The sequence below is a fragment of the Zalophus californianus genome, chromosome 12 (genome assembly GCF_009762305.2).
Source record: "Zalophus californianus isolate mZalCal1 chromosome 12, mZalCal1.pri.v2, whole genome shotgun sequence".
Taxonomy (NCBI): Eukaryota; Metazoa; Chordata; class Mammalia; order Carnivora; family Otariidae; genus Zalophus; species Zalophus californianus.
This window is the reverse complement of record NC_045606.1, coordinates 88,107,989-88,127,868: the sequence shown is the minus strand read 5'-3', so window position 1 is coordinate 88,127,868 and position 19,880 is coordinate 88,107,989. Positions and strand designations below refer to the sequence as shown.

Here is a 19,880-nt window from a genome sequence, read left to right as displayed (position 1 = left end):
ATTTTTAAACTTTAATATATATGGCTATAGATATTATAATTACAGACATTACAAAGCACAGCACTTTCACGTAAGTGATCTCATGTGTTAGAAATGTAAATGCTGATGAAAGACAATTTTAGTAAAGCTGAAAGCGACAAGATTCTTTGGTTTCAGGTAAAGCTTATAAAAAACTTTTCTGGCTAAATTGGTTAAGGTCTGCCTTTGGCTCAGGTCATGATCCCAGGGTTCTGGGATCAAGCTCCGCATCCAGCTCCCTGCTCAGCTGGGAGCCTGCTTCTCCTTCTCCCTCTGCCTGCCGCTCCCCCTGCTTGTATTCTCTCTCTCTGACAAATAAGTAAATAAAATCTTAAAAAAATTTTTTTTCTGGCTACACTGGAGAAAAAGCTCAAAGTGGATGGTAATCTGTCTTAATGATTCTTTTTCACCACCACCTTGGGGTTTCAGATGGTCTCAAACAAGATAATTGTCAATATTGCTTTTAAAGGCAAGGACGGAAAGGAATATGCTTGCCCCAAGAGCTAAAAACAAGGAAAAAAGGCTGAAACAGGATGGGGCAGCCCCAGAAAGTCAGCTGAAGCTATCATACATGGGGTAATTTTTGGAAATCTCAAATTCTAAACTTTGAATCTAGAGTTTCCTGTATGAACTCCTAAGATATGACTTACATCTTCCAAAAATTCCAATTAGCAAAAGTCTGCATATTTCAAAGGAAAAATAAAAGAAAACCATGCCTTAATAATATTTTGCCACCTAAAATGCCTTTCCATTAAAAATCTCATTGCTCCTGGGCGCCTGGGTGGCTCAGTCGGTTAAGCGTCTGCTTTCGGCTGAGGTCATGATCCCAGGGTCCTGGGATCGAGTCCTGCATCAGGCTCTCTGCTCTGTGAGCCTGCTTCTCCCTCTCCTCCCCACTTGTGCTCTCTCTCTCTCTCACTATCTCTCTCTCTCTCAAATAAGTAAAAAAAAAATAAAAATAAAAAACAAATCTCATTGCTCTCTACCTGGGTGTTAAAGAGAAGGGAAAAGGCCATTGTCAGTTTATAATTGGGAAGCCTGAGGCACAAGGAGTCTGTTCATGGTCATGCAGGCTATCAACTGTGGACCTGAGCCAGGAACTGGGGCCACTTTTCTCTCAGACCACCGCCTGGAATCTGAGGCCCCTGCAAAATGTAGGAGCCAAAATTCAAAAACTTACATCTCATTGCAAATACTCTCAGGAAAAAGAACTAGCAAGCCAGAAACTAACCCCAATAGAAAGAGTAATTGTTTTATTTTAACAGCATATCTAAGAACAGAAATATGGAAAAGCATGAAAGTTAAAAAAAAAAAACACAAAAACTTCACCTCCTACACTTCTCATTTCCTCAAACACAGGTAGGTCAGCAGTTCCGGGCGGGCTGAGATAATCACTCTGCCCAGTTTTAGGGCATTAGAGAGCTCCTTGGGTAGATATATCCATTCCACCATTACTGTAACTGTATACCTACCCTGCAGAATGTGGTTGAAGTATTCTGATTTTTCCTTTTCTTATCATCGATTTTTTTAAAAAGATGTATCTAAGCAACAGAGACATGAGGCCATCATGGCAAAAGTATATGGCTGCCAACAGCAGCAGAACATTTCCAACTGTATAAAGTTCAATGGGAGAAGAAATAAAAAAATAGAAGAAGGAGGAGGAAGGGAAGGAGGAGAAGGGAGGGGGAGAAGAAAAGAGATGATTGATGGGGGAGGGGAGGGGAAGGTGGTCAGAAGAAAGGAAGGAAGGAGGAAACTTTACCAAAACCTTTATTTCCTTCCATAAAGCATCTTCTTTCATTGTTTTCGCCTTCATTCATTAATTTTTGGGAGAAAGAAAGTTTTATGGTTAAAACCCTAAAATAAGTAAGCAGACAGATAAAAAGAAGAGCTTTTTCCAGCTGACATAGTGCTATAACTGGCAAGATTTTAGATATCTATGGATTGGTTTGCAAGAGAAAAATGTCTCCCTTTCTCATTTTAGAGTTGAGAAGGAGGTTCAGGCCTTCCTTGAACGGCCTGAATTGATCATGGAAGTGATTTTTCAGAATGAACCCTAAGTCGCATATGACTGAATCATAAAAAGAACAAGACTTGAAAGGGACTTAAGTCAATGTTTATTCTTTTTACCTTGAACTTTATTTCTCCTTATGTTAAACCTAGAGCAGCGCCGCCAGGCCTTTGGTACACACTGATGAGAAAACAGCCCAGATTCCCGAAGGCGTGATGAAGGCAATGCACAGTTAGCTTAGATGCTCATTTTCTCTTCATGTTTCAGGCCATATATTTTCAACTCGAACTGTGTACAGGTACACACATCAGAAACATATCCTGTAAGATCCCAGACACATCACAGCATGTGTCTACACCACAGTGTAGACACAGCTGCTTACATGGTGTAGAGATCGCTCTAGTCTCTGGGCAAAGGGACTGAAGTGGCAGACAGTCCACTAAGAGCTCATCTGAGACCCAAGGCAGCTTGTAACATTCGCTGGTGGTGCTGGTTGTGTGCGTATGTGTTCAGACAGGCAGGAACTCTGTCCTGCACGTTTAATGGCAGAGAAAGTGGCCTCCCTGAGATGCAGGAAAGATGGTACCAAAACAAAAGGAGATAAGAGACCCCAAGGGAAGAGAAGAAGTGAGGAAGGGATAAGGGAAAATAGAGCCACACACTGAATTTCTTGGGGTGAAAATAAAAAGAAGTATCAGAACACAATTTTTTTTTTTTTTAAGGTACAGAAACAGAAGGAATGGTTGCTAGGTGAAGTGAGGTCTATGGAGACAGAAAACTGCACCATGGATAGGATAACTGTTCATGCCAGTTTGCCTGGGACAGTCTCCATTTAGGACTGTTATTTTAGGGAAATTACTAATATCTCCTCCTTTCCCTCTCAAAAGTGTCCTGGTTTGGATAATAAATGGCACTGTCACCCCCTTATCTACCACCTCTGGCCTAAGACAGGGTGTAGCCATAAATAAGACTGAAACTAGGAAATGGAACCATGAGGAGCTTTAAGGAAGGGGTAAAGGGAAACAATGGCTAAAGAAGAGAGGGATTAGGAGACAAGATATAATGCGTGGGCAATTTATAATCAACTATGCTGAACACAGATAAACTCAGAAAGAAGGTTGGGAGGAAAAGGGTATAAAAACTTAAGGACGAATGCAGAAGAGACAGAAGAAAACAAAGACAAAAGGCAAATGATTCAGAGCACAAATATGTTCAGGCTTCTAATATTTTCCCCTGTATGTGGGGATTCGTGGTTATGATCAGCATGTATAAAAATGACTGAAAATGGCCATCCCTGCTTTCCACCCTGCACCGGCACACACGACGTCTCGCCTGCTGCTGCTTACATGCTCCGCGGGTTCTGCCTCGCAGACTCAGAGGCTGCCTCAGCCAAGCCTTCCCACCAAGCCCCCTCCCCGACTTGTGATGGCTGCATACCAGACAGTCTGCCACCGTGGTTTCATGGGCTTCCACAGATAGGCCACAGTATGTGAAGCTGCATTTCAGTGCGTCATTTTAGAGACCTCTTTTGACTTTTTACTGGATCAGAATTTTGTATTGCAAAAGGCAGAAAGTAAATGTCAAGGGCAAGTTCAAAAGGCCAAGTGATTTCGAGCTAAGCAATTCCTAGACCCAGAGGGAAGATGGAATACTAACAGCAATAGGGCCTTTGGCATTTAGAGGTTCAGAAAATATGGTGTATGGATTTCCATCACCATTTTGAACTGCAGCATGTTATGGCTTGAATTGTGTCTCCCTCAAAATTCTCATGTTGAAGTCCTAACCCCTGTACCTCAGAAATGTGACCTTATTTGGAGACAGGGTCTTTCCAGAGGTAATCAAGTTAAAATGAGGTCATCTGGGGTGCCTGGGTGGCTCAGTCGGTTAAGCGGCTGCCTTCGGCTCGGGTCATGATCCCAGGGTCCTGGGATCAAGCCCCACATCTGGCTCCCTGCTCGGCGGAGAGCCTGCTTCTCCCTCTCCCTCTCCCTCTGCCTGCCACTCTGCGTACTTGTGCTCTCTCTCTATCTCTCTGTCAAATGAATAAATAAAATGTAAAAAAAAATAAATAAAATGAGGTCATCAGCATGGGCCCTAATCCAATGTGACTGGTGTCTTTTAAGAGGAGGAAATTTAGGTAGAGATACGGATATAGGGAGAATGCTATGTGAACATGAAGACAGCCATTTACCAGCCAGAGAGAGGCCTGGAACAGATCCTTCCATCAGAGCTGTCAGAAGGACCGACACTGCCAACACCTTATTGTTGGAATTCTAGCTTCCAGAACTGTGAGACCGGAAATTTCTGTTGTTTAAGTCATCCAGTTTGTGGTACTTTGTTACAGTAGCCCTAGGGAACTAATACCTCAGATGCATTCTGGTCAAAGATGGGAGCTAGGAGAAGTTGACCAGACTTTTCATAGTTTCCTCATTTCCCTGAGAAGACTAAGTAATGCTTCTTTGAGTTGTCTAAAGGAGTGGACACTCCCTGTGGCAAGACTGGACTGGCTGGCCCTTAGGAAATAATTTCAATTGCTCATGCCTTGGTTTCTCCCTCCATGAAGTTGGATATAGGGCCTGTGTTCTGAAACCCCCACTGTGACTGTTATTAAGGCAAAGGGTGATCACGCGAGTATTCTGAGTTTGAGGCAGGAAGGTCAACCTTACATGTGAAGACTTACTAATAAATACTATCTCTGAGAAAAGCTGGCAAGGTGAGTGGACTCTAACTTCTTGAGTCAACCTGTGTGCAGAGAGGTACAGTCCCTGACTTCCTACCTGAGCCTCATAGAACCAGCTCTGTCTTGGCCTTTTGAATATCTAAATTTGACATAATCAAAAACTAAAACAACTCATATATTTGGACAAAGAGTTTTCATCTTTCAGTACATAATTCCAGAATATTTCCCCTGAATCAGGGAAAAGAGTGTAACCTGCTTGTTAAACTGTCTCTGCTACGGAGAAAGGAAAACACAAAAGTATTTCTGCAGGTTTTTTGTTTTTTTTTTTTTAACTGCTATGGGCCTAGATTCTCATCCTGTCTCTCACTTGAATTATCTCTTGAGTCAGTAGTGAAAGAAATGGTATTTAGCCCTGCTTCCTTATATGGCAGGGAATTACGATGTGCTTGTCTATTTGAACTGCAGTGTGGCTCCCTGACAAATTATAATGATTGGTTATGGAAACCTCCTGCTCTGGTTTCCATCGTATTCCTGAGGAAAGACACAGAGCAGAGAGCTGGAGGGAAATGGGAAGGGCTAGACTCAGGGAGTGGCACTGAATCTGGCTCTGCCATTTGCCAGTTGTGTGACTTTGGGCAAGTTCTTTAATTTACTTTACTGCCCTGAGATAGTCATCTTCAACTAGAATGGTGCCTGTCACTCAGCAAGTGAATGAGCTAGCTTATCTTCTTACCCATCTCTAACCTACAAGGCCTGGGATAACTTTCCATCCATTTCGATTCACTGTCCCTCCCAAATTCAGCATTTTTTCTCCAGATAAGTCTCAATCTTCTTCTCTCTCTCTGTATCTCATTCTCTCCTCTCTTTTTTTTTCCTCCCCCATCTCCCTCTCTCATTCCATATTTAAAACACTAAAACCTACAAAATGACCCAGCCTCAGGAATAATAAACCCCTTTAGCTATACCAGATAAAGATGATCTAGAATGTTAAAGTCAGCAGACATGCAATGATAAGGGCAGGGGAGAAACCTTTGTGGTTGAAAGGGGTGGTGGAGGTTGTCTGCTTCCGCAGAGCAGGGCTGCGTGAGCTCCAGAGACACACAGATCTGGTTAGAAAGTGCTCACGCTGACCTGAACAGGGTTTCCTGTAAACGCTGTCTACTGGTCCTCGTCCCACCTCAGGGAGAACCTGACATGAAAGAAGGTGGCTTCTTTTGCTCCATCTACATCATGACCACGAAGTAGCCAAGCTGGGAGAGTGTGGCTCGGGGCATGGAGACTAACGGGAATGCATGCCTACAGATCGGCTCACCGGTATCACAGCTGATAGCTGATGATTTTTAATTTAGTGCCAGCATGTACAAAGCAGTTTAGAGACATTATTTCTAATCCTTATAATAACCAAAAAGTGGAGGAATGGGGCACCTGGGTGGCTCAGTCGTTAAGCAGCTGCCTTTGGCTCAGGTCATGATCCCGGGGTCCTGGGATCGAGCCCCGCATTGGGCTCCCTGCTCAGAGGGAAGCCTGCTTCTCCCTCTCCCATTCCCCCTGCTTGTGTTCCCTCTCTCGCTGTGTCTCTCTCTGTCAAATAAATAAATCAAATCTTTAAACAAATAAAAATAAAAAGTGGAGGAATAATAATCCCCTTTTTATAGGTAAAGAAACAGGCCATAATGATGTAATGTCTGGTGATTAACATAACAATAAAAAATTATTAAAAAGAAAAAAAGAAACAGGCCAGGGAAATGGTCAATTTAAGATTCAAACTCAAGTGTTCCAGATTCCAAAGTGTGTGCTCAAATGGGTCACACCTCCAGAGCCACACACAAACCAGGGTTCTCCATCGTTGGAGTAATTAGAAATACGTAGCACAGCATGGTGGCTGAGCGTGTGGACTATGGAGCCAGGTTATCTAGGTTTGAATCCTGGCTCTGCCACTTCCTAGCTTTGTGACCTTAGATATTGTCACTTAACCGAATCGTAACTCAGTCTGCTCATCTGTAAATGTGGTTTTTGTATGGAGATTACTTGTTTGATTTTTATCTAATAAACATCTAGATGCTACTTAGCACGTGCCGGGCACTGTCATAAGCACTCAGTAATAATATAATTAGAGAGGAATCAATGAGTTCAAACATGAATACTGGCTTCAGCTTTCTTATCAAGAAGAAATAAATTATGGACATTTCTTTCTTTTTTTTTTTAAGATTTTGTTTATTTATTTATTTGACACAGAGAGAGAGAGACAGCTAGAGAGGGAATACAAGCAGGGGGAGCAGGAGAGGGAGAAGAAGGCTTCCTGCGGAGCAGGGAGCCCAATGCAGGGCTCAATCCCAGGAACCTGGGATCATGACCTGAGCCAAAGGCGGACGCTTAACGACTGAGTCACCCAGGCACCCCTAGACATTTATTTCTTTACTCATTTAACTCTCTACTATGTGTGGGGTGAGGCACGTTTTTAGTTTCCAGTCACAGCACTGAAAAACCCAAAGTCCCTGATTCATGGCACTTATGTTCTAGAGCATAAGAAATAATCAGCAAGTAAGCAAATAAATATACAATCATAAGCATACATTATGAATCTTCATGCAACAAAATAACAGAGGTATTCTGATTGGCTGTCCTGCATAGAGGCTAATTTTATCAACTTGGTACCTTAGGTGTCCTAGGAAATGTTTCACAACAAGCTCTGGGCTTAGGGAGGGGCGGAGGGGAGCTCTGATTTGTAGCATTTGCTAATTTCAGTGGTATTTCCCTCATACAGACACAATAAATGTAACTAACCTCCAGAGCACAGATAATAATAAAACATAATAATTAGGAAGGAATGAGTTTTGAGTATTTATTACCTAGGTTTTTAATATAATTGTCAGTTGATATATGTTAATTTCTAATAATGACTATGTTTAACAGCCCGTCCTCAAAATCTTAAAAATTTAACAGTTGGCTTTTGGGAGCTAGTATGCGCTGGCTTCCCACACTACTGTTTTGGGTGCATGGAGGCGGGGGGCAAGTGTCAGAGGGAAATGAGACCCAGGCAGTGTGATGTCATTATGTATGTGGATCCTCATCTACTTCCTTTTTAGCTGCTTTTCTCCAGCAAGTACTGCCTTCATGTACACAGCGGAAGCACTGCTCTGTAAACCAAGAAGCATCTGTACAAATAAGTAGCAATTCTGGCATTCTTACTGGACTACGTTACTCATGCAGAGATACTTTTAGCTCTACAATCTTGAGTGAGTATAATTTATATACTTGCTGCCCTGAATATGGTAGCTTCTTCTGTGTAGGTTACATCTTCAGGATGTAACTCCTGACTGCTGAGTAAAGGAAGACCCTAGAGATGGATTTTCATTTCTGCAAAAGCATTCACCTGAGGCCTCTTGTCTCTTAGGGCTCACATGCTTCTGAAAGGGCCATCCCTGGAAACGTCTAAGCCAGAGGCTATGATGGCCCTGGCCTCAGAGGAGAGGTAGGGTGAGAGTGGAGGAAGCTTCTCCCCTCTTCCGCTCAGGATTTGTACATTTCTTACCCCAAGGCTGAGAACAGAGAAAAACATCTTCTGTTTTTCCTGGTAAGTTAAATACCTAAAGTAACCTAAACAAACATCCTAAGGACAGAAATACTTAAAAGAGATTTTTTTTTTCCCCTCAATTCGCCCCTCCCCCAAAGCCTAAATTTCACTTAGTAATGGTGGCTGGAACAGGAAGTGGAAATACCATGAGAAATTTTATTCTTGCCACATTTCCAATGCTTTACAAAAGCAAACACTGGAAATCTCATCAGAAAGCTTGACCTTACAGGGTTGACAGGGTTGATAGCTTTGCGCACAAACCAAAAGAGTATGGGAAGCTGGAGGAATTTTCAGAAAAATATTCTAGCTCTTCCAAAGAGACTCTTCGGGAAAACTGATTATTTGGAATATAGAGCTGTAACTTTCAGAAAGAAATTACTCAAAACTAAACAACTAGGCTTCTGAGGAGTAAGTTACTCCATATATCTACTATAAATTATTTTAAGCAGAGATGTACAGAACTGTTTCTGAGCCAGGGTATTTGAGCAGAATCACCAGAGAGTTTTTACAAACTACAGATGCTGGACCTTGCTCTAGACCTACTGGATCACAGTCTCCAGGGGATGGGACTCAGGGATTTATGTTTTCAAAAAGCCCTACAGTTGATCCTGATTAAGATGCTGGTTAAGATCTACTGGACTATAGATTATAAGCAAATCAGCTTGTGTTGTATAATCAAAATCCCTGAACTGTTAAAATGGGACAGTCTCTCTTGCTTCTTTCAGGAGAAGCAATCCAGTGGACTGAAACAGGTAACAGCCTGGGACTTAAGAGCTGTGTTTTCCGGAACCACCTTTGCCACTAATTAACTGGGAGACCTTGGTCAAGTCACTTGAGTTTGTTCTTTCATTCACCAGATATTGGGCTTCTGTGATGTGCCAGGAACTGGCTACACATTAATAAAAAAAAAAAAAGAAGAAGAAGATGCTTCCTGCCCTTATAAATCTTACTGACATTAATCAAAGAAACCTACAAATGCATGTATAATTTTACTTGATGTGGCTAGGCTTTAGTCTCTCGTCTGGAAAATGAAAAATCACTAGTTCTTTTTTTTAAAGAATTTCTTCTTAAAATCCTAAATTTCCTGTCCCAACTTCCACATAATATAATTATATGTTTTAAGTGCAATGACTGAGAAAACACAATACCAAAACTACTATGAACTCAGTAACTCTTTTAAGTAAATTGACACTTTATCATCATAATGCATCTATATAATTAGAAAATAGTAGCATGTATTGTGTAAGATGTATTATTTACAATACATCAAAACCATTTGCTGCATATATGGATTTGTTCACCTCTTGCAATAATTTTGTGTCCTCCCCAGGATCCAAGGTGCAGAGGTTAGGAATCTCTGGACTACATCAATGATGTGAAATACATGGCATCTGAGTAGCAATGTCCCTTTTCTTCCACAACAGACATCACTGTCAGTGAGAGCATTTGTTGCCCCCAGTGAGCTTGGGACTCAGCCTCAGAATCTTTCTCAACACACAGTTCCAGGTGGTCACTACCAATTGTTTGGAGCTGACAAACAGATGGAAAATGATTTGTGCTTCCTGGGCTAAATGCCTCCTAAGACCCTGCCTAGCTTTAAAAATACAGGATACATGTATTCAGTTCTGCTGTCTTGAGAAACACGAATGCCTTCTCCCCTTTCCATATAAAAGTACTCCAAATATTTGAAGACATCCACATGGCTCCGATTTTCCTTCTTTTAGGATTAGATCCCTTATGTTCTCCTGACCCTCTCTGGTCCCTGACACTCATTCCTGGAGGCATACTTGTGAATGCTTCTCTGAAGAACAAGCCCAGAATAGAGCATGTTGTCTTGTTTTGTTCTGTTTCACTTCCCCTGACAGATACCAAGACAGGTGTCCAGTGAGTGAAAGATTCCACTACAAACACTGCAGAGAACGGAAACTTTCACTGACTGGGTACACTAGCTTTTATGCAATAAGTTTATGAAGTACTGTGATCTACATTGAGATGTAGTAGTTTTTATTTGTTACAATTATTAAATCATTATTTATTGAATTTTAAAGATTGCTTTAGTTTGGGAGAAGCCATAGCACACCTATGACTCATCAAGTTTCCTGCCAACGAAAACACTCAAGCGTTTTTCTTTAGAATCTTTCTCAAATGGATAATTCTTATCTTTTCAATTATCAGGGGTGCAAGCTTCCAAGCTAACCTCCCTTAAGATCGGTTCACTGGGCAATGCTAAAGTGGTCATCAAGTACTGTATGACCCTGATATTAAGTGTTTGCCTCTCCAGGAATTCAGTCACATAAAAATTGGAATGACATTCATTGATAGCTGTTGGACATTTCAGCTAATTTGCCTTCCATGCCTAACTCTCTCTTCTAACTAAAATTGCCCACTGAGCTTTTTATTCTCCCCAAAGGTGATGGTGACTACTGCTGTCAGTCCCACTGGTAATCCACCCATAAGCATGCCAGTAACCTTTGATATCCTCCTGCTAAGGGATTTGCCAAAGACCATAGTTATCAGCTGAACCACTCAGGTCTCCTCTCTCAGAATTTGACCAGGAAGCACAGAAGGAACTTCCCAGTCTGTAGAAGAGCAGAAAGGAGCAGTCACATGTGCTGCAGCTGAGTTACATTAATGGAGGCACATAGACCTCTGCTGAGATATTTTGACCTACCTTGATTCCAACCCTATTCTCTATGGATCCTGGTCCAATCAGGGCTTCTGTTCTTGGATTCCCTTGTGATTCCATCCCTTTATTATTCCATATGTATCTTTTTTTTTTAAGATTTATTTATCTGAGAGAGAGCGCACATGCATGCACACGTGTACGTGTGTGCAAGTTGGGGGAGGAGCAGAGGGAAAGAATCTTCAAGCAGACTCCCCATTGAGAGCGAGCCCGAGGCGGGGCTCGATCTTACAACCCATGAGATCATGGCTGAGCCAAAACCAGGAGGTGGGTGCTTAACTGACTGAGCCACCCAGGCGCTCCCCACCCCCATATGTATCTTATAATCCTGTCCCTTTACTTGAGCTGCCACAGCCTATTAACATAGGGTCTCTCTGTTCTGAACACTGTGCCAGGTGTTCTCACCCATGTTACTGTACCTGTCTGCACACTGCCTTGCTAAACAGGCTTTTGGTTTCTAAACCTCCGCCTGCCTTTTGATTTTTGCTGTTTTTCTTTTACTTAGCTGGCTGTGATTCACACATTAGTCCATTGTTGTACTTTATATCCATTCTGGCTTAGCCCTCCCGACCCCAGTGGAACTAATGTCCTCGATGCTTCTGGCCCTTGGACCCCTTGGGCACTTTTCCCCGGTCCTGCCCATCTTTAGCACACAGGTGAAATCTGCCTAGTCCCCAGGTTGAGACAAGCGAGAGGGAACGTTACATGTGGGTGTCAAAGGAACTAATTATATATTCCTACTTAATATGTCCCTCTCCAAGTAAAATGATTTCCTTACAGCCAAGTGTTTTCATCCGTATATTCACAGAACAATGCCAGAAGCCTCAGGAAGTGATTAAAAAGCAATTTATCTTGAAGTTATCCATCACTAAAATATATATATAAACAAAAGCCATGTACTAAAATGAGTGCTTACTAAGAACACTCAATTCATTTAAAATATCCCCCTCCCCACCCAGTACTTCCTTTCTTTCAATTATTCCTTGACTGCTACCTAGCAATCCTTTTCTTAAGCTCGTACTGCTCGCCCAGCACATGCTTGGCAGCAGCCGGTCCCAGCTTCTCCAGCTCCTACAAGCTCCCCACAGAAAACTGCTTATCTCACCCCAAAGATGATCTCCTTTTCTTTGCAATGGGGGCCATATGCAATGGGGGCCTTCTATGTATCTGTGTGTTCACACCATCCTTTCTTCCTTCAGAAAATCTGGGAAACAAGGAAGGACACCTCCACTCATGTTCTGATCCCGTCCACCCTTGTCTCCAATGGAAAGCAAGACTTCACCTCACTCCCCACCCCAACCTCCCTCAGCCCAAGGTTTCTCACCTGTCAATCACAAAAGGTGGCTTCACAAGGGACCGCAAGGGTTTAGAGTTTTTATCAGCTTTCAGAGGTACCCACAGCAACCACAAGAGAGGGATGAACAACCGACAAAGCTACCCCATCACGTCTCCCTCCCGCGCCCAGCCCTCCTTTTCTTCCTGTCCTCTCACCCTCACTCACTGCCAGCCGACCGAGAGTTTGGGGGTGGGAGGCAGAGTGACTCTTTCTCCACAGAAACTGCTCCAGCATCTACTCTGTCTGCTCTAACTTTTCCCCCTCTGCCCAAAGAAGTGAAGAGGCTTTCCCCTATCTTGAACATAACTGGGCTTGATCCTTCCGCTAGTCTCTGGGCTTCATCCTAAAGCTGGGGCATTGCAGATTGTCAGTGTTGCATCAGGAAAGCCCTTGTTTGGCCTGGGGATGGAGGAGCAAGGGGAGCTGGTAGAGACAGAGGACTAGGGGTAGGGAAGTTAGGGAGGCCACCAAGGATAAGTCCCAGGAGAGCCAGCTGGGGATACTGAAGATTGAGGGAAATCGGGGGGGGGGGGGGGGGCTAGATCCATGGAGCAGTCTGGTCTCAATACCAACAGGAACCACAGCCAGGTGCTCCTGATTACCTCATCCTCTCTACAAGACCCAGGCTTGACATGCTGGGATTAGTTCCATGCTTTTGGCTGGAGGCAGAGAAGCTGCCTCATTTACTAAGGCCTTTCTGTTGTCAGCACCTTGTCATTGGTCTTCTACTCACCTGGATCTTCAGATTTCCTGGTTCCTGGATATGGCCTTGTACCACTGATAACCCATCTTATTCTGCCTCCTGATATCTGTGTTCTCCTGGCGTCTGATCACCAGAGCTAAAGTTTAGATAACACTGGGGTGGACCACTATTCCCAAGACTCGGGGTTCCAGAAAGAACTAGGATTCACAAGGTACCACTCAAGGGTCCTCAAATATGAGGAAGGAGCAGATAATCAGGGATACTAGGTAAGAAGCAGAGGATATAGTCAAGATGAGCCTAATGTCCAGAGGCCTCAAATTATACACAGTTTGGAGTATTTAGCCTACAGAAAAGAGGGGCAAACAGCCTCATCTCATTTGGACGTTTTAACCACTATGGGAGGTAGGAGAAGCATCATAATGCCCATTGCACACATGAGGTCAAAGAGTTAATGGCTTCCTCAAAGGTCTGGGCTATCTGAACAGGGGAGCCAGTGCTGGGACTGAGCTCTCATAGCAGTGCTCCTGAGTTTAGCCTGAGCTACAAGTATCTCTTTAAATTACCCAAGGACTCAGAACCTATGGGCATCTCTCTAATGACAAACTTGGATTAGCGTGATAGATGAAGGACTTTCAGTAAGGATCTAATGGTTCTATTTTCGGGCTCTGAGAGAATTTACCCAGAAAAGTCTTTTAAAGTCTGAAAATTCTTTGGCAGCATCTAACCTCCTCCTTAGGCCTACCATGCTATTTACATACCACTTTGTCAGCATTTTCCCCATCCCCCGACCATGGCCCCACCCCACCACATTTCCAAGACATGTGATAGACTGCAGGCAGATGGGGATTGAGCTAATTCCTTTACATGCCTGTCTCTACGTCACTTTTCTGTCTTGCTGAAGAATCACTGATGAGCAGCCCTGCTACCATGAAGATACCATGAGGTTGTCTCCATGACAGCTATATGTGGGGGTTTTTTTGTTTGTTTTTATTGGGCAAAGGGAGGGAGAGAGAGAATCTCAAGCGTGCTCCCTGCCCAGTGTGGAGCCTGACGCAAGGTGACCTCACAACCCTGAGATCATAACCTGAGCTGAAATCAAGAGTCAGACGCTTAACTGACTGAGCCACCCAGGCGCCCCAACTATATGTGTTTTTAAGAAAAGGCCTACTGAGGTGCATTTTAGGCTTATCAGACCAGAAAATACCTAAGCTGCACTCAGGACCAACCTATTCCATCTGCCACAGAGCAAGAAATGCTCAGGCCGGTCACAGGAGCCAATCAGAATTGTTAATAGCCTCAGCAACAGGTATGCTTTTATGTATCTCATTTAAAGCCTTTAAGCTGCAATTTGAACCTAGTTCTCCTCTTAACTTTAATGCAAGAGTTGCATATTTATTTAAAGCAATTTTTCGATCTGAATTATTTAATTTAGTCTACTTATGCCATTGGCTTTGAGCCAGTGGAAACAACCTAGCATGTCACCAATGGACCCATCCACTGTGCATTCCTTGTATGTACTGAGATCAATTTTTTATTAGTGACTTGTTATTCTAGACCTTTGCCATTGTACTTCTCTTTATTAAATGATTTTATTAAAATGAAAGTCTTTGCATGGCAGTTTCATCATGCTCTGTGTACCTCCCCAATTGGGGATCTGTGTTCTAGCTAATATTCAGCTGGAGGAAAGTAGCACAAAGAGCTGCCCAAAGTTCAATATAAAGTAAAATAGCAAATCCCCTTGCTCCAGCACATCACTACAGAGAGTACAACACTTATTTTGAAAAATGTGTTTTTGTGGTTGTCGGGGGATGGGGCGCGCACAAGGAAGAGAGGGGAGCGTGGTGGCAGCAGAGTTTGAACTTTCAGGGATTTGGAGATGTTGGTTTCAAAATGGAATTTATCCGCAAATCCCAAGATTATAGATTTCCTTCCAAACTGCATTCCCTACATGGTTTAGAGAACAGTTGAAAAAGAAATTGCTCTCCATATTTTGATTGACATTAAAAACACTGTGAAAATAGTTTGGAACTTGATCTCTTTGAGGGAAGGACAATAATCAAACTATAGCTTTCGCTTGCAGCCCTGTCCTCCACACTTACTCAGAACCGTTCCAGGAAAAGAAATTCACAGGGAACTCAGTTCTCATGTATCACTTCTAGGAGGGGAGAGAGGCATTCTCAAGAAAATTATCCCTAAACTTCTAAATACAAAGAGAAAAGATTATTTAATGAACCTCAACACGAAACCACCTCACTTGACAGAACAAAATCCAATTTAGCCATTTGGAGCCGAAAACCTTTAATATCCAAGTCTATTTAAAAATGATCAGACTTGCCCTTCTTGCCACATACCACCTCGTCTTCACTTAAGCTCTAGCCCTACACGTCTGGTTTTGCCAAATACATTAGAAAGATTTTACTATTCCAGTTTACAAGTCCAACTGCATAGCCCTGTTAACAGAGGGATCTATGAATACCAAGTACTTTGTTCTCATCCACTTTTTTTGAACATGTATTACCATAGCACTGAAATTCCCTCACCCTTTACAACCAGCAATTTCTAAAAGGAATTCCAGGCTACTTCTACCACCTGGCTGCCTTGTACTACTGTTTAAGATGCCCAAATATGTGTGACTATGTTGAAATGAAAGCCTGCTTCCTCCCTTTCTGGAACACCTTTGCAAAACTACATCTTTTCACATTCTCTACTCACAGGCACACTTCCAAACAGAAACTAAGATTTCTTAAGGAACAGTTTGGTAGGATGTTAAATGTGATTTCTAAAAACACACCCACTAGCACATGCATTCTCTCATTATTAGGTTTTATAGGAAACAGATCATGGTAGGCATCTTCCTGTCTTGGCAAATATCAGATCAGTTACGTTAACCCAACTGGTGCTAAACGCTCTTTCCACCTCTGACCTTATTTCCTTGCAGCTCTACAAGTCCAGCCTTAAAAACTGGTAGCAGAACAATCTGCAAATGGCTTTGGTTAAAAACCATTACTTTTTTGGCTTCTCATTAACTTAAAAAGTTGTTTTTAAAGTAAAACCTCTTTAGATGTCTGGGAATAAAAGATGCAGGAGAGACCACCGGTGTGGGCAGACGAGCACGGCCCGCCTGTTGACCCTGGCCTGTGGCTATCAGATACAATCCCTGTGGCACTCCTAAACAAAAGGCTTTCCTTATCAAGGTTGCCGGTGGTCCCTGGGTATACATCTCTGTAAGCTCTCCTCTCGTCCCAACTCCAAGAACAGAACTTGAAATCTCATCCTGTTTGTCTTCCGGGAACATCTGCAGGGCAGCAAAGCCCAGTCTGTCTCTGAGAATTCGCATGGTTTCTTGGCTTTTACAATCGTGCCTCTCCAGCTACCTTAAGCAGGAATGTTGACTGAAGCCCAGAGAAAGCCCCCAGACTCTCTGGAAGAGATTAAAAGAAAGCCCTCTGTGGCTTACCTCGCAGGCTGCACCTTCTTCCTGGGGACTCAGTCGGAAAGGAAGGACTGATTTCTCTAGCAGGAGCACAGCAAGAAGGCAGGCAGGCAGGCAGGCAGCCTAATACACACTGCTCTATTCAATAAAACTCCAGACCGCCCTTCCTTAGCCCCTCCCAGAAGCCCATGCTAAGTGAACACATATCCCCTATGTTTACAGTCGGCAGTCGGCGGTATGCATTGTCCTGTAGTTTTTCTAATCCGGCAGCCAATGACGCCACCCGGCCAGGCCAGCCGAGGTGGACGCAGCCTGCCTGTGCAGATGCCTGTCATTCCCTAGGCATGCTCAGGAAATCACTCATCAGAAAAACCAAGACCGAAAAAGCTCTGAAACTGCGTGCAGGCTGCCAAAACCAGCCAGCTACATGCCCTTTTTTGGTTATCCTTAGCAGGGCCTCTGGAAGTGAATCCATTGTCAGCAACAATCATAAGAAATGTTAATCTTGGAGAAAGAGGCTGTCTTGTAGAACGCAGATGCAACTTTAAAAAAGAAAGCACAGTCTATGAAACTTAAAAGTGAACAGTTTGGTGGCGTGGGGGTGGGGAAGGTTTTTTGATTTGAGGGAGCCCTCATGGCATATTTCCTTTAAAAGTAGCTGTGAATACAAAATGAAATTAAATTGTTATACAGTGTTAAAGCCTGCAATGGCCAGGACCCAGGTCTGGTGTACAGACTAAATTCTAACCTGAAAGAGGCACAGCCCCCTAAAAATATGTCTATATGTGTCATAAAAACAACTGACAAAAAAAAGCTGAGGTCTTTTTTAGTAAGTAATGTTTTCCAGAATAAGTGTAGCGCCAGAAACTCAGCGAGGCAGGGTCCTCCGGGTTGGCTATCGCCATTGGTTTCCCACATCACCCCCCTCTCCACCTCCCTCGGGTTGGGCAACAGGGAGACATTGCTAGCAACTGTGCACAACAGAGAGGGCGTGAAGAGACCCTGCACCTCCTTTGGGGCTGGTGTAGACGACGCACATGCCCACAGAGATGACACTGATGTTCTAGTGACTTCTCCAAAGCACTCCAACCAAGTCTGCATTGACAGGATGTGTGCTATGAGAGGGCCAGATTTAGGAGATGCTGAATCAGGATGAAATTCACTGGCCCACGTGTGCATACAATCTGTGCTCTTGCACTTTTCGATAAATTCACTCAATTAGTCAATCAGTATTTAATTCAACAGCAACAACAACAACAAACTATGTGCACTTACTATTTGCCAGGCCAGGAGCTAGGTGAGAGATTACTGTCTCATTGTTGCTATGTGTTTGGCAACTGTTTTATCCCTGACCAAGAAGACTTTAAAATATTTTCCCTGGCTAACTGCAAGTCCACAAGCTTGGTCTCCAAAAACTGTAGGTTTTTATCATATAAGCCTTTACCTATTTATGAAGATTTGACTTAAAAACGATCTCTACTTAGGGAGAAGTCCCTGCGCTTTGTGCCTTACACAGAAGACTTGGGAAGTAATTGATCCACACGGTGGTTTCCTTCTTCAGCCCTCCAGCATTAATTAGCGAGTTACCCAGAGGCATCTATATCAACCCTATGCTCATCTCTTTCTTGGGAAGGCTGCCTATCCCCTCTCCCCAACTGCTACTGCAGCACAGCCTTAAAAAAGCGACAGAGAAGGCTACCAGGCCAAGTGAGAGGTGAGCTTCAGGCATCCCAAGTTAGAACTCAGAATGCACTTTCCCAGGGAAACAGAAGAAATAATGGCTGGTGGGAATAGTACATTTCAAGGACACTGTGGCTCAACCAGGCATTTGTGGAGCACCACCGTTGGTAAAATTGTTCCTATGGGAAAATGTTTTCTGATCCCAAATGAATGACTTGGAAATAAACTTTGGGAACACAACCAGTTTTGCTACTGGGGCTGTCCCATATCTGGACAGGTTGTAAAAACAGAAGAATAGTTCCCAGTCTGGTAAACTGCTGAGTTTGGAGATGCTGCAGTGCAGACATCAATGACTTCTGAAAACAACTCAGTTGGTGACGTATGTGTGAAGATATGACCTGTGTCCAGAGATGTTTGGTGCCCGGGATCTCTAGGCTCTATGGTCTGTGACTCAGTGAGGCCTGTTTTAATGCACTGTTTTCCATGGCCACTGCTGATTCAATCCTAAGCCACATTCTTCCCGCTTATGTGAGTAATGCCTTTTGGTGAAATAGCAGCAGGGCATAATTTGCAATCTATGAATAAAATAAGTACCAGCTTTCCAGAGGAAAGAAAAGTTGCACTACAAATGGGGAAAATATTATCGGCAGGAAACATAGAAAGGGCATGCATTCTGCATGGTTTTTAGAAGATAAGTAGCTAAATATTTTTGGGTTCTGTCTTTAGAAAAAAGAAGTATGCTTCCCTAGATAAATTCTGAATTTACCTCCTACTCAGGATATAGTGGATGAGCAACCATTCAGCCTTTTTTATGTATTTGAAAATGGACACTGTGGAAGAACCATATGGTTGGAAGGATAATTTAACAAATTTCATTAGAAAAAAGAAAGAAAAAAATATGTGTTGCCAATCTCTGCCACGGGAAACTTCACTTTCATAGTATTTGCTTTTTCCAGAAGTCATTTGTAAACAACGCTAAAAATATACATGATTTATACGGGAAATTTTTGTGGGATATATTTCCCACTTAGACCATCCCAGATAAAGAACAGCTTGTCCAGCATAGGATATATCTACCTAATCAAACCATAACAACTCTAAAGAGACATTTGGAAACATCTGGATGACTCGTATTTTTTTCAGTTCCAACTGAGTATTTGCAATCATGTAGATCAGCAGTGGGCAATTAAATTTTGCTGATAAGTCAGTTTGGGAAAAGTAAAAGCAGGCTACACCTTTTTTCATTCAAAATTAAAATCACTTCATTTAATTCCATAAAGAACATACATTTTCCCAGCTTAAAATATTTGCTTTATTGAAAAAAAACAGATCTTCTGAACATTTTAAAAGGCAGCAAAATCCACCCCCTCCACACACACATCTTCTTTTACTCAAATGAAGTATTTCCAGAAACTCAAGCTTAGAAAACAATAAAATCAGACTGGTAAAGTGCTGATACCAAAACTGGACAACAAGGACAACACAAAAAGAAGGGAATTGTACTAAGTGTATTTATGAACCTAGATGAAAACAATTAGCACACTGAATCCAACAACTGTGAAGCGAGACAAGGCCAGTGCAGAGATGGTCAAAACCTGAAACTCCAGCGATAGATTATTCAATGTTGGCAATTTAAAAGTTAAAAAGTAGAAAAAAAAGAGAAAGACTGTCCCAATAGACAAAGAATAATACTTGGTAAAATTAGCAATCACATACTGGAAAAAAAAAAAAAGCTCTTGAAAAACCAGCATCAGAATCTTTC

At 42.7% G+C, this 19,880-nt stretch overlaps 1 protein-coding gene and 1 long non-coding RNA gene across 5 annotated transcripts in view; one reads left to right on the top strand and one right to left on the bottom strand.

Moving 5' to 3' along the window:
- CALD1 (caldesmon 1) overlaps positions 1–19,880 on the bottom strand; it is a 205,677-nt gene that overhangs the window by 164,326 nt on the left and 21,471 nt on the right. Inside the window, exon 1 of one of the 4 annotated variants that reach the window (XM_027574493.2) lies at positions 16,463–16,767. The exons of 1 other annotated variant lie outside the window; for it this stretch is intronic. The gene's annotated coding sequence lies outside the window, so the exon portion shown is untranslated. Of the gene's footprint in view, positions 1–16,462; positions 16,768–19,880 lie in introns of those variants that run through there. 2 more of the 4 variants (XM_027574497.2, XM_027574499.2) reach the window with 2 other exon arrangements.
- LOC113911686 lies at positions 7,745–9,047 on the top strand. The gene is made up of 3 exons (XR_003516570.1): positions 7,745–7,945; positions 8,104–8,283; positions 9,009–9,047. It is a non-coding gene; the product is annotated as an uncharacterized LOC113911686 (long non-coding RNA).